Genomic DNA, 11662 nt, shown 5'->3' on the forward strand with positions numbered 1-11662 from the left:
TTTAACTACAGATAGAAGCCTTTGGTAACAGCAAAGCATCTAATAAGTCATTTACAAACTTTCCATGTTTTTATTTCAGTACATGTTGTTAAAAATCCTCTCTCCATAATTCCCCAAAGTCATGGGTTACCCTGAACCCATAACTGCTATCAGTATAAATGTTCACAACTTTATTGGCAGCTGTTTTACAGGCTTTGGTTAATGCAATCAATTTAGCAACTTGTGCAGAAGCAACCCCTTTTAGTCTTTCCTGACAAAGTACTATATTTTCAGCTCATATAGCTATGTCTGCAGTAAGGTTTCCATTTCTCTCTCTTTCACATGATACATCCCTGAACAATTCCATTTCTGTGTTGTCCATTGGAGTATCTCTCAAACTAGTTTAGGAGAAACCACATGGCTAGTGACAATTATACAATCACGCGGTTCACCACTTCCTGTCATAGGCAGGAGGGATGCCAGGTTCAATACCTAGCATTATTCAATGGTGATTGAAGGGTTTGAAATAAACAATTTCTATTTTGTTAACCTGGCAGCCAAAAGATGCTGCATCTTAGATTTTAGCAACAGTGCAGATACCGCATGGGTTTGTGTCCTATCACCAATGTTGCAGATTGTTCTACCATTAGTGCAGCTGCTGCTACTGCCGGCAGGCAGCCCATTAATCCTTTAGCCACCAGGTCTAACAATGAATTGTAATATGTCTAAATGCCTCACCATGCTGCTCAACTAGTACCACTGCTGCATATCCCCCCACCACCACCACCACCCCCATTTTCATAACAAGACAAAGTGAAAGGCTTCTTATAATCTGGGAGTCCTAAGATTTGGGCTGTAGCAAGAACTTGTTTTAAGAAAGTAAAAGAGTGTTTTTATTTTTCTTTCCAGGGCAACAGCAATGGTGTGTCTTGTTCAAGCATATCAGTCAAAGGTCTAGCAATTTCTGCACAATTTGGTACCCATTGCCTATTGTACACAGCCAAACATAGAAAAACTCATAACAGATCTGAGTAACAGGGCAGGATGCCCTTATGATAGCTTCAACATGTGAAGGCAGGATATGCCTCTCCCCATGAGAGATTAAGTGTCCTTAATACTTTACATTAGGTGACCATAACTGAAGTTTTTCCTTTGACACTGGGTCCTTTTTGTGCTAATTTAGTCAGTTAATGGCTGGTGTCCTGCTGACAATGTGTTAGTCCTTCTGAAGCCATAAGTAAATCATCTATGTATTGCACCAATACTGATTTGCATGGAAACTGAATTTCTTCAAGATCCTGCTTTAAAATTTGTGAAAAGATTGAGGGACTATCAACAAAACCTTGTGCCAGTTGTAACCACATATATTGAATTCTCCCATATGTAAACACAAATAAATAGTGGTTATCTGGTTGAATAGAGATGGAAAAGAAAGCGGAAAATAAATCTACTACAGAAATGCAAGTAGATGCAGCTCAATATGATTGCTGGATTTGGCACTACATGGTATGAAGGGATAACAACGTGATTTACCGGATTCACTATACAATCACGAAATACTGAAATGTCGAATTTCAGTATTTCAAGACTGAATAGTCGAAAAACCCCATAAACAAAAACCCACAATCACAAATACTACAATCGCGACCATTCACACACACACACACAAACCAGGACATAATCACACACACACATACACCTACCTAACTAAACAAACATAGCAACACACATAAACACACTTAACCTACCTATAAGCAGGGGGGCAAGCCCCCCTATACCCCCACACCCCCCCTACTTATATATTCTAACTCTGAGGTCATACTAAACACACAAACACACAACAAACACCACCGCACACACTCACATACATTAAAATCCCTACACATTATCCTCAAATACATGACACTTACCTGAAACCCCAGATAAATCCACAAACCACACCACACGTCACAAATGCGACACCACGATAGCGGCGGATTCAACATTTGTGGATCTGGCATAGTGTAGTTTTGGTTAACTGCACTTTCCACTATTCGGTCTCGACGTACTGAATTTCGACATTTCAGTACGTTGAGATTGTCTAGTGTATCCTATTTACCGCTCTTAAATCCTGTACAAACCTGTATGTATCTCTGCCTGTTTTTTTTTTTACTGGAAAAATGGGAGTGTTACAACATCTACTTGCTTTTGCTATAATTCCCCTGCTAACGCAGATATTCATTTACAGGTTTGATGTCCTGTTCTGCCTCTGGTTTTAAAGAATATCGTGTTATGCGAGGAGGTGGCTTTGTAGGATCTACACATATTTTTACAGGAATTGCAGATTTTAACATACCTACATTATTAGAATATTTTGCCCAGAGAATGTCAGTATTCTGCTATGTGTCGGTCATCTGCACTCGAACATTGCTCTTCTGTTTTTTCCTCCTTAACACTAAGTATGACAATCACTTCTTCAGATTCAGTGGGTACATTTATATAAACGCCATCTGCAGCGCAAACGATAGTACACCCTAATTTACAAAGCAGATCCCTATCCATTAAGTTTGCTGCAGCTGAGGTGCTTAATAGAAAGACATGCCTATTTTCAATCAGTCTTAAAATAGGTTTAGATTCAGGAAAAACAGTGGGAGTGTTAGCGGCACCCATTGAAGACACTTTTTCAGATGATACTGGAATTTTATCCTAGTCACTTATTTGCAGCACAGATTAAGTCACACCAGTGTCAGTCAGAAATGGAACACCTTTTTGTCCTCCTTTTAACTTAACAAAAGATCCTTCTTGATCTACTTGCATTAACAATCTTATGTTTACCTCATATTTTCCCACAAGTGTTGTCAGGTCAATTCTCCTGACATTTGCTCCCACTTTGGGGGGGGGGGGGGTGGTCGTAGAGAAACATTGGAAGGATTTTGATTTTGCCACTGCTGCTTTTGCTGTCATTGCTGTAGCAGATTAAGGCATTCTCCTTTCCAATGTCCCATTGGTCCACAGTTGTGACAAGCCCCCCTCAGCTTGATTTTGTTGAACATTCATTGCTCTTCCTCTACCCTGTCTACCTTGCCTACCTCTGTCCCTGCCTGTACCCTTCTTTCAAAACTCTGTGTTTGCAATTGCATGAGTTCTTTTCTGCATCGCTTCTCTTTTTATCTGTTTGACATATGCAGTGCTCTGCAAATTTTATTAACTTATCTATTTCCTCCTCCTGCCAAGTGACCTGATTTTCCTTTACCAATATCTGCACATTTGTAAGAGTCTGTATACAAAACCAAAATTAAAATCTGCTCTAGCATTTGCCATTGAATCTGCAATGTTGAGAAGCATAACTCATTCTGGAAAAAAAAACATTTCTGCAGCAGTGGGCAAACATGTCTATGTTCCCACTTTATTTTATGTACCAAGTGTAATGTTACACAGCAGTGGAAAAAAGTGAAAAAACACCTCTGAAGTTTGCCATCTGCCCACACAATTTAAGCAAAAATAGCTCAATAAACTGTGATGAAAAGAAATTGCACTAAAGCCCTTCACACAAGCAGCAAGTAATGGAATGTAAGAACCATAGTGGTCTTGTGTAGCGGGTCCCTAAGCAAGAAAAAGGTGGAAGCACCCAAACGTGCTGGTGTTTATCCCTTACTTTGCTTACATGCAGTAATTTTATCCCGTTTTGATTTAACAGGACAGACTGTCAAAATTCTTGTAAGAGCTTTTCTCTGACTTCTTTAATGCCCTCTTCCCTTCAACAGTTGAGGAATTTGGGTCTTCTACTGGGGCCAATCCAGGTTTGTTTTTCAATTTGTCATATGTATCAGGGAGGACTACGGCTTTTTAATAACTGCCTTAAATCTGCCAGGGTGGGTTCATATATTTGAATGTTGTTGTTGTTTGTCTTTTTGGCTTTTCCCAGTTAGGGGTCACCACAGCGGAACTCCTGTCCGCTAATGATTGGCAGTAGATTTTTTTATGGTGTCGAGTTGCCAGCCCGACGCCAACCCTTCAGCAAAGGCACGTCCATTCACACATGTCTTTCGAATGCCACTTGACCACGGGAAGGACATGCAGACTCCACACAGAAGGCACTCCAGCCGAGAATCGAACAGGAGAACCTCTTGCTGTGAGGCAACAACGCTACCGCTGCACCTTCCAGTTTCCTTCCCGGTTCATATATTTGAAAAACAAAGCTTAATTACTCCTTAAAACTTTTGTGGGTCTTGCTTGATGTTAGGAAAAGTTTTAACTGTAGTATGTAAATCAGTAAGTATCCAAGGTCTCTGGACTAATGCCTTAGTATTATCTATCTGTGATATCTCTCTGAGGGGATATAGAGAATTATCAATTTGTTCTTCTTGCTTTGTAACCTATCTTGTCTTTTGGTGAGTAAAATGCACCTTTTTACCTGGATATTCTACCTCATCCTGTCATGAGATTCTCCCACTGCCATCTGAGTGAGAGGACAAAGTGATGGGTTGGACAGTATAAGAAGGTTCAGGGTGGACTGAGGCTGATGCTAAGTGTGTAGGTGCAGAAACAGTGATATGTATAGATACACGTCTCCATGGGGTTGTAGACTGACATCTGTCTTGCTGGGAAGACTGGGGGACCAGATCCTTTCTGTGATAAGGGAAGCCAATCATCTTTCCCAAAAGACCTCCCCTAACCCAAATGCAGTATGATCATTTGAAATGGCTGGATACAAAGGAGCAGTTGGCATGGTATTACATGCTTTTATTGTACTTTTAAGTTCTTTGACTTGTGGCAACAATTTGTCATTTGTATCTTTTAACCCTTTTACAGTGGATTCTTTGTCTCTTTCAAAAGTTTCTTTATTATAATTATTACACTGACCAGTTTTTATCTTATTACCCTTGGTTCTAATTTTGTTCCTAAATACAGTATTTTAGTTTTATCAAAGTTCCATTGTTAGGAAACCATAAATCTAACTTTGGTTTATTTACTTTATGCCAGCATGTTATGTACTGAGAAGATTTTGCCTTATATTTATAGTTCTCATTATGGGCCCAAATACCAACAGATGGACTGATGATTTTACTACCTGATTTACCCATAATATAATGTGTAGTACACTGTTTTGTTATTTAACCTTTGTTTCTTATATGACAAAACACACAATCTTACATACACATTCATACAAACTGTCAGACACATACATTCATTACTTGCAGGGCCCCTACTTGCTATGCATTTATGACTGAAACCCACTTCAGTCTAATTACCAATACTGAGCCCCCCACCCTGGTCAGTATATGTAGCATATGCTGTAATGAAACCTCACAATTGTAAACATTAATCTAAACTTAGAATGCATTCACCTGTGAAATAAATAATGTGGATCCAATCCAAAGCTGCATTTACTTCACTGAAAACCACAGGCACTCAACAAGAAAAATGTATGTTAAAAGCACTTACTGAAATGGGCACCCAGCATTTGTTGAATAGATCCCTGTCACAGTGTTCAGTGATGTTATCCAAAACAAATAAACCTTGGTTAAATATATAAGCATCATAGCATCAGCTGAGAAAGAATACTTAACATAGAATGTCATAGAGCTATTTAGTCCAATACACAGACTGTCAAAGATTCTGGATGCAAACAAAGTATTTGTTAGAAAAGTATCAGGATACGAAATGCCTTAAAAATAGAGAGATTCAACTATATGCACAGATATTAGCCCTTTTATATTTTCTAAAACAGAAAAAACATACAAGGTTCAAAGCTTTCATAACGGTGATAAAAGCCATACACACATTTTTAAGGTAAAAGGAGTAAACAGATAGCTTAAAATATTTCAAATTCTATTATCTCAACATGGTTTGTGTGCTCCGTTTCAACAAGCATATCTCCAGCTATGTTCCATGCAGGTACGTTTTCCATAAAGTACAAGATACATAAATTACTTCCAAGGTTGAATGATTAGAAGAAACATTTACTGCCTGCTTGCTAACTTCTAATGAACTCTAACAAAAGTCAAGCTGTGTTTTAGATGAGAAAGAAATATACAAAACTGTTGCAGTAGCTTTAAACTAAAAGTATACTGTAATAATCATTAAAGTAATATATTCATTACACTATATTGAACATAAATGCAGATATATTTTTAGATATGATCATAATAAATGGTGTGTCTCAACAAGACCCTGAAGACAGTATACTCAGGTAAAGAGCAATTACATACAGTTCAAAAAGTAGCAAGTTATACATATTTATGTCAAAGCACAGCCAGAAAATGTCATTTTGTACTCACAACCTCATATTGTTACCCCTAAAAAGTTCTGTATTTAAAAATGTACATATTTCCCCAGATCTTGCTCCCTGTCTGTCTAATAAATGCATGTATACTTTTAAAGTGTTTTCCTATACTACTATAAAATGGGTTGCTTTTTGGATGAATATTCTTATTTTTAAGCAAAATATGTACCCATTTGTGTGTCACATTATTAGTTTAGACAGATTTACAATATTCTGGTCTCATTAAGCACAATTTTTCTGACTGATATTCAGAAAAGTGTACTCAGTTGAGTATAAAGAGTATACCTGACTATACTTTTGCATTTATGCATGAATGTACTCAGTTGAGTATAAAGCATATATCTGACTATACTTTTGCATTTATGCATGATTTACTTGCAATATAGTGGCAATGCAATCTTCCAGATCTGGTATACTGTTTTATATAATTCTCCTGAAGTTAATGACAAACCTTACAGCACTTCTGTTGAAATCAGAAATAGGCAAATTGTCTGTATATAAAACTTGCATGCCTCCTCTGCTGCATATTTTCTCTAGATAAACATTCAAGCCTTCTTTTAAAACTCTATTTATCAGAACTATGTAGTCCACTTTGCCCCAGGTGTAACATTGTTTCAAAATCAAAACCTATTTGTTCATGGTTATTATTCCTAGGTCGTGGCTGAACAGGGTCAATAGACCAGCTCTCCTGCCAGGTTAACAAACTGTAAAATAAAAATAAAAATACATAAAATTATATATATTGCATTATATTGTTTGCTACCAATTGAATCACATTATGATAATACATCATATTAATAAACAATCTAAAATATTTTTGTACAGTATGTTGATCTATCTCAGGGTAGTTGAAATCACCAAAAAGTATTAATTTTTCATGTAATTATTGAGATTTAAGTTTGTCTAATGAATCTATATGTCTAATCTATCCATATTAGGTTTTAGATGACATAGCATTATTCTAGTTGAACTATTAGGTTCTTATTAAACAGTCATGAAAGATTCATTACTTGTATCAGAAATAAGTAATTTAGATCAAATATTATCTTTTATTAATATCAATATACCTCCACCCCTTCGAGTCTCACATAAACATTCTAATTTCCTAAATCCAGGGATTATACATTCAGTGGAGTCCCACACCCCAGTTATTATCATGTCATAGTCACCACTTTATATAATAAACTTTAACTCGTCAAATTGGTAACCAGTGGTTTGAGCATTACAAAAGTAAGGTCTTATATAATCTTTCATTTGTGCCATTTTCCTGGTATGATGTCCTTATAATGTTATAAGGCCTTCTAATTCTTCCTTCACGCTTTTATGATGTCTGAAAAAAATTTAATAAGATCATTGATCTTCCCTGATAAGTACTCCAAGCCATATTGATTTAAATGGAATAAATCATAAGAAAATATTCTTAAATCATTTGTGCACCGTGCCCAGTGCCACAGCCATGTATTAAATAATTGCAGTTTTGTGTACTCATAACCATTCCATTTAACTGAGTGGATAATTTCAGAGAATTTTACTTGAATTGAGCTGTTTTCCAGTTTCTAAATAATATTCAAAATAAATTGTTTCACAAAATGTATAACTACAATGTATACTAAATATAATAAATAAATCCTTAAATTGGGGTTATAAATCTAAATTGCCAAGTATGAACAAGAGGATTTAGAAAAGAGCCTAACAGTGAATAGATGCAATGACATTGCCAAACATAAAACATATAGTAGAAATAAAGTGGGGAATCAGAAATGCCTTTTAGTTTCAATTTTTATTTCAGCCTGTACTTCAGATACTCATTAATATTTCAACTTTATTGTATTCATAGAATCACAGGATCATAAGAGATTACTAGGTTAAAAACCCAGAAGTCATTTTAAGCCTAGCTGTTTATCCCAATGTAATACAGTAGAAATGCTAGTCAATACCCAAGATTGCATTTAGTGATGACTGCCCAAGTTCAGGAGGGTTGTGGCCGCTATCCTTGGTAAGAATTTACTGTGCTCCATCCACTCGTTCAGGTTCCTTATCAATGCCATAGACGTGATCTGTTTACATGAACTGGTAGCCTGTTCCACAGACACGGCCAGTCCCTAAACTATTTTAGTTATGAAAGAAAATGCATTGTACACCCTCAAAATGTATTGTGCGTTAAGTGTATTAAATGTGTTTTTGTAATAGTTATGCAAAAAAAAGTTTGGCTATAATATTTTTGATTTTGTTAAATGCTAATAATGTAGTTTTAGAGTCTTATGCTTGTATTGTATCTTTAAGATATTTTACTGTCCTTGTATATAAGCTTATTTCATTTTTTTTCAAATGAGTATCTTTTGGCATGAATATAATTCATTTTCTATATGAGATGCTAAATAACATGGGACATCCCCACTCTGGGCCAGTAATCAAGGATCCTGAATCCTCACCACTGACATTGGAGAGGGATGTTTACTTGGAATACAAATGGATACATCATTATTTCCAGATGCAGACTTCTCTGCATCAAGCACAATTTCCCTTAAGAGCACACAGGGAGCACAGTCAGCCTGGGGGTCTGGATTTCTTTATAGCTGTCTCCCTCTAGGGTCCAAATAAGGATCCCCACTGGCAAAGCTCTAGGGATAAGTCCACAGCCAAGTGTTCAAGGCAAGTCCTCCAGCACCCTCTCTGTGAAACCAGTGTGCTTTGTGTTCCTGCTCCATGTAGCTGACACACACTCTTTGAGATTTAATTTTCACACATGCCCAAACACACACACACACACACACACACACACACACACACACACACACACACACACACACACACACACACACACACACACACACACACACACACACACACACACTTCTATGGGCTAGGCTTGTAAAGGCTCCAGAGCCATTAGCCTAGTACACACCTATGAACACCTGGAAAAGGCTGGCACAGATTACCTGTTCTACCAGCGTTGTCAGACTATAATATAGATTCACTGCCACCACTCAGTTACTATAAGGTTCTTAAAAGTGTATCCAATTATACTTGGTGAAATTAATATTAATATTAACAGAAATGGTAATATTGTCCAAACAGCAATGCTTTCTGGAGTAGCCAGAGTTATCAGCAAATAAATATATGCAAATACTCTCAAAACTTAAATATTTTCTAAAAGGACTGGCCACAATGAGAAGATTAAATATATTTAATAATAAATAATAAAAGAACATGAAAATATGAAATATTTATTTACAATAAACACCAGAGTTTCAACCACAGAAAATATTAAAATAACACAAGTGAATAGATTCACACAATCAGAGAAAAACAGTACTTAACTAAGCTCACTCTATTTTCCTGACTAATCTACAGAGTTACTGTTCCTTGGTTCACTTACTTGAGCAAGGCAAGATGATAAGGTGAAGGACCCTTCTTTGTCAGATTTCCAAAACAGAGTGCCCAGTCTGACTGAGAGACTTTTCAATATAATATCTAAATATTATTTCTGGGACAGCTTACAGAATGACATCACATCTGGTCATCTGACACATTTTCCCACACTATCACCAACACTAGAAGCTGACAGGATTTTAGTACCTATGTGTTACCATACTCAGAGATGGAGCTTTGCTCAGATCTTCTGCAGCTCCTGGAAGTCATAAAACAATTTCAAACCTCTACCCCTCCTACAGCACTAAGGCATCTCACAGACATTTTGTCTCTGGCCGCAATCAAAACTATAAGATGCAATCTTTATGGCCTAATTTAATTTCAGCTATTATTCAAATGTTGCTGCATCTGAATTGTGATTAACTTCTTCTCTTCCAGTATCCTCTGTTAAAACATATATATTTAATTCAGTTACAACAATACATGTACATTTCTTTTCTTTCCAGCAGGGCACATTGTTGATATATTTTCAACACAAGCATCTGTACAAATCAGTTTGATATTCAAACATAATTCTTTACTAAATTCCAGCTAGCAGTGCTGGCATAGGCTACACATCCACTGTCCCAGTTATCCTGTCATAGCTCGCAGTAGCTGCCTATAATCACATCTCTCCCCCCATTGAAGACTCAAACCTAGTTTATCAATTGCCCCTTGAGAAACATTGCTTGAGGGGAATGAGCCTATCTAGGAATACATTATCCCATAGCCTGTTTTGAGATCCCATCTACCTTGGCATGGCTGACCCCATTACACTGCTGAACTGTCATGTCATATGCCTGCAAACCTTGGCTCCACCATAGCTAATGGCATTTTGCTGGCTGGTTGACTGCAGCCATAAATCCCCTTCAGACTCCTCCTGCCTCCTACTGCAAATACTTAGCACAAGGGCCTCCCTATCATGGTACAATTTCATTATGTTAATATGGTACAATGTGTGCCCTGGCCTTCTGCCTAGCAGTTCTACCATGTAGTTAAAATTACTGACCTTCCTTACCACTTTGAAAGGTCCCTCCCATGCTGTCTGCAGCTTATTGTGTCTGACAGAAATGAGAACCATAACCACCTGTCCTTCAGCATAATCTCTGGCTCAAGCATTCCTATCATAACATACCTTTTGCTGCTGTTGGGCTCCTGCCAGGTTCTCCTGGCCAAGCCAATGAGCTCTGTAAGAGCTGTCCTAATGTTTAGGATATATGCCACAACAGATTTCTTGGTTTCACACTCACCTTCCCACTCATCATAAATCAAATCTACAGGCCCCCTCACCCTATGTGCATACAGCAACTCAAAGGGTGAAAAAACCTGTGGATTCCTGGAGTACCTCTCTGTAAGCAAACAGTAGATGGGGCAAATATTTCCCCACTCTCTTGAACTGGTCTGCAAATGCTCGTAGTTTGGTCTTTAGTGTAGAGTTTAACCTCTCCACAAGACCAATAGTCTGGGGATAGTAGGAGGTGGTCTTTAGGTACCTCCCCAACAGCACTTCCACAGACAAGCCAGCAGGTCTGACATGAAACTGGTACCTCTCAGTCAGTATCTCTCTTGGGAAACCTACCCTGCTGAAAATACTTTCAAAACTTAATATTTTCTAAAAGGACCAGCCACAATGAGAAATATTAAAATTACACAGATGAAGAGATTCACACAGTTACAGAAAAGCAGTACTTAACTAAGCTCACTCTATTTTCCTAACTAATCTAGAGTGTTACTAGAGCAAGGCAAGATGAAGTAGGCATGGGACCCTTCTATATCAGGTTTCCAAAACAGAGTGGCCGGTCTGACTGAGAAACTTCTCAATATCTAAGTATCTAAATATTATTTCTGGGATAGCTTACAGAATAACATCACATCGGGTCATCTGACAATGTTTCCCCACACTATCACCAACATTAGAAGCTGCCAGGATATTAGCACCTATGTATTACCATACATACACATAGAGCTTTGCAAAGCTCTGCTGCAGCTCCTGGAAGTCATAAAATT

Source organism: Protopterus annectens, chromosome 14.part0, assembly GCF_019279795.1.
Source record: "Protopterus annectens isolate FY-2018-M chromosome 14.part0, PAN1.0, whole genome shotgun sequence".
In the NCBI taxonomy this organism is placed as follows: Eukaryota; Metazoa; Chordata; order Ceratodontiformes; family Protopteridae; genus Protopterus; species Protopterus annectens.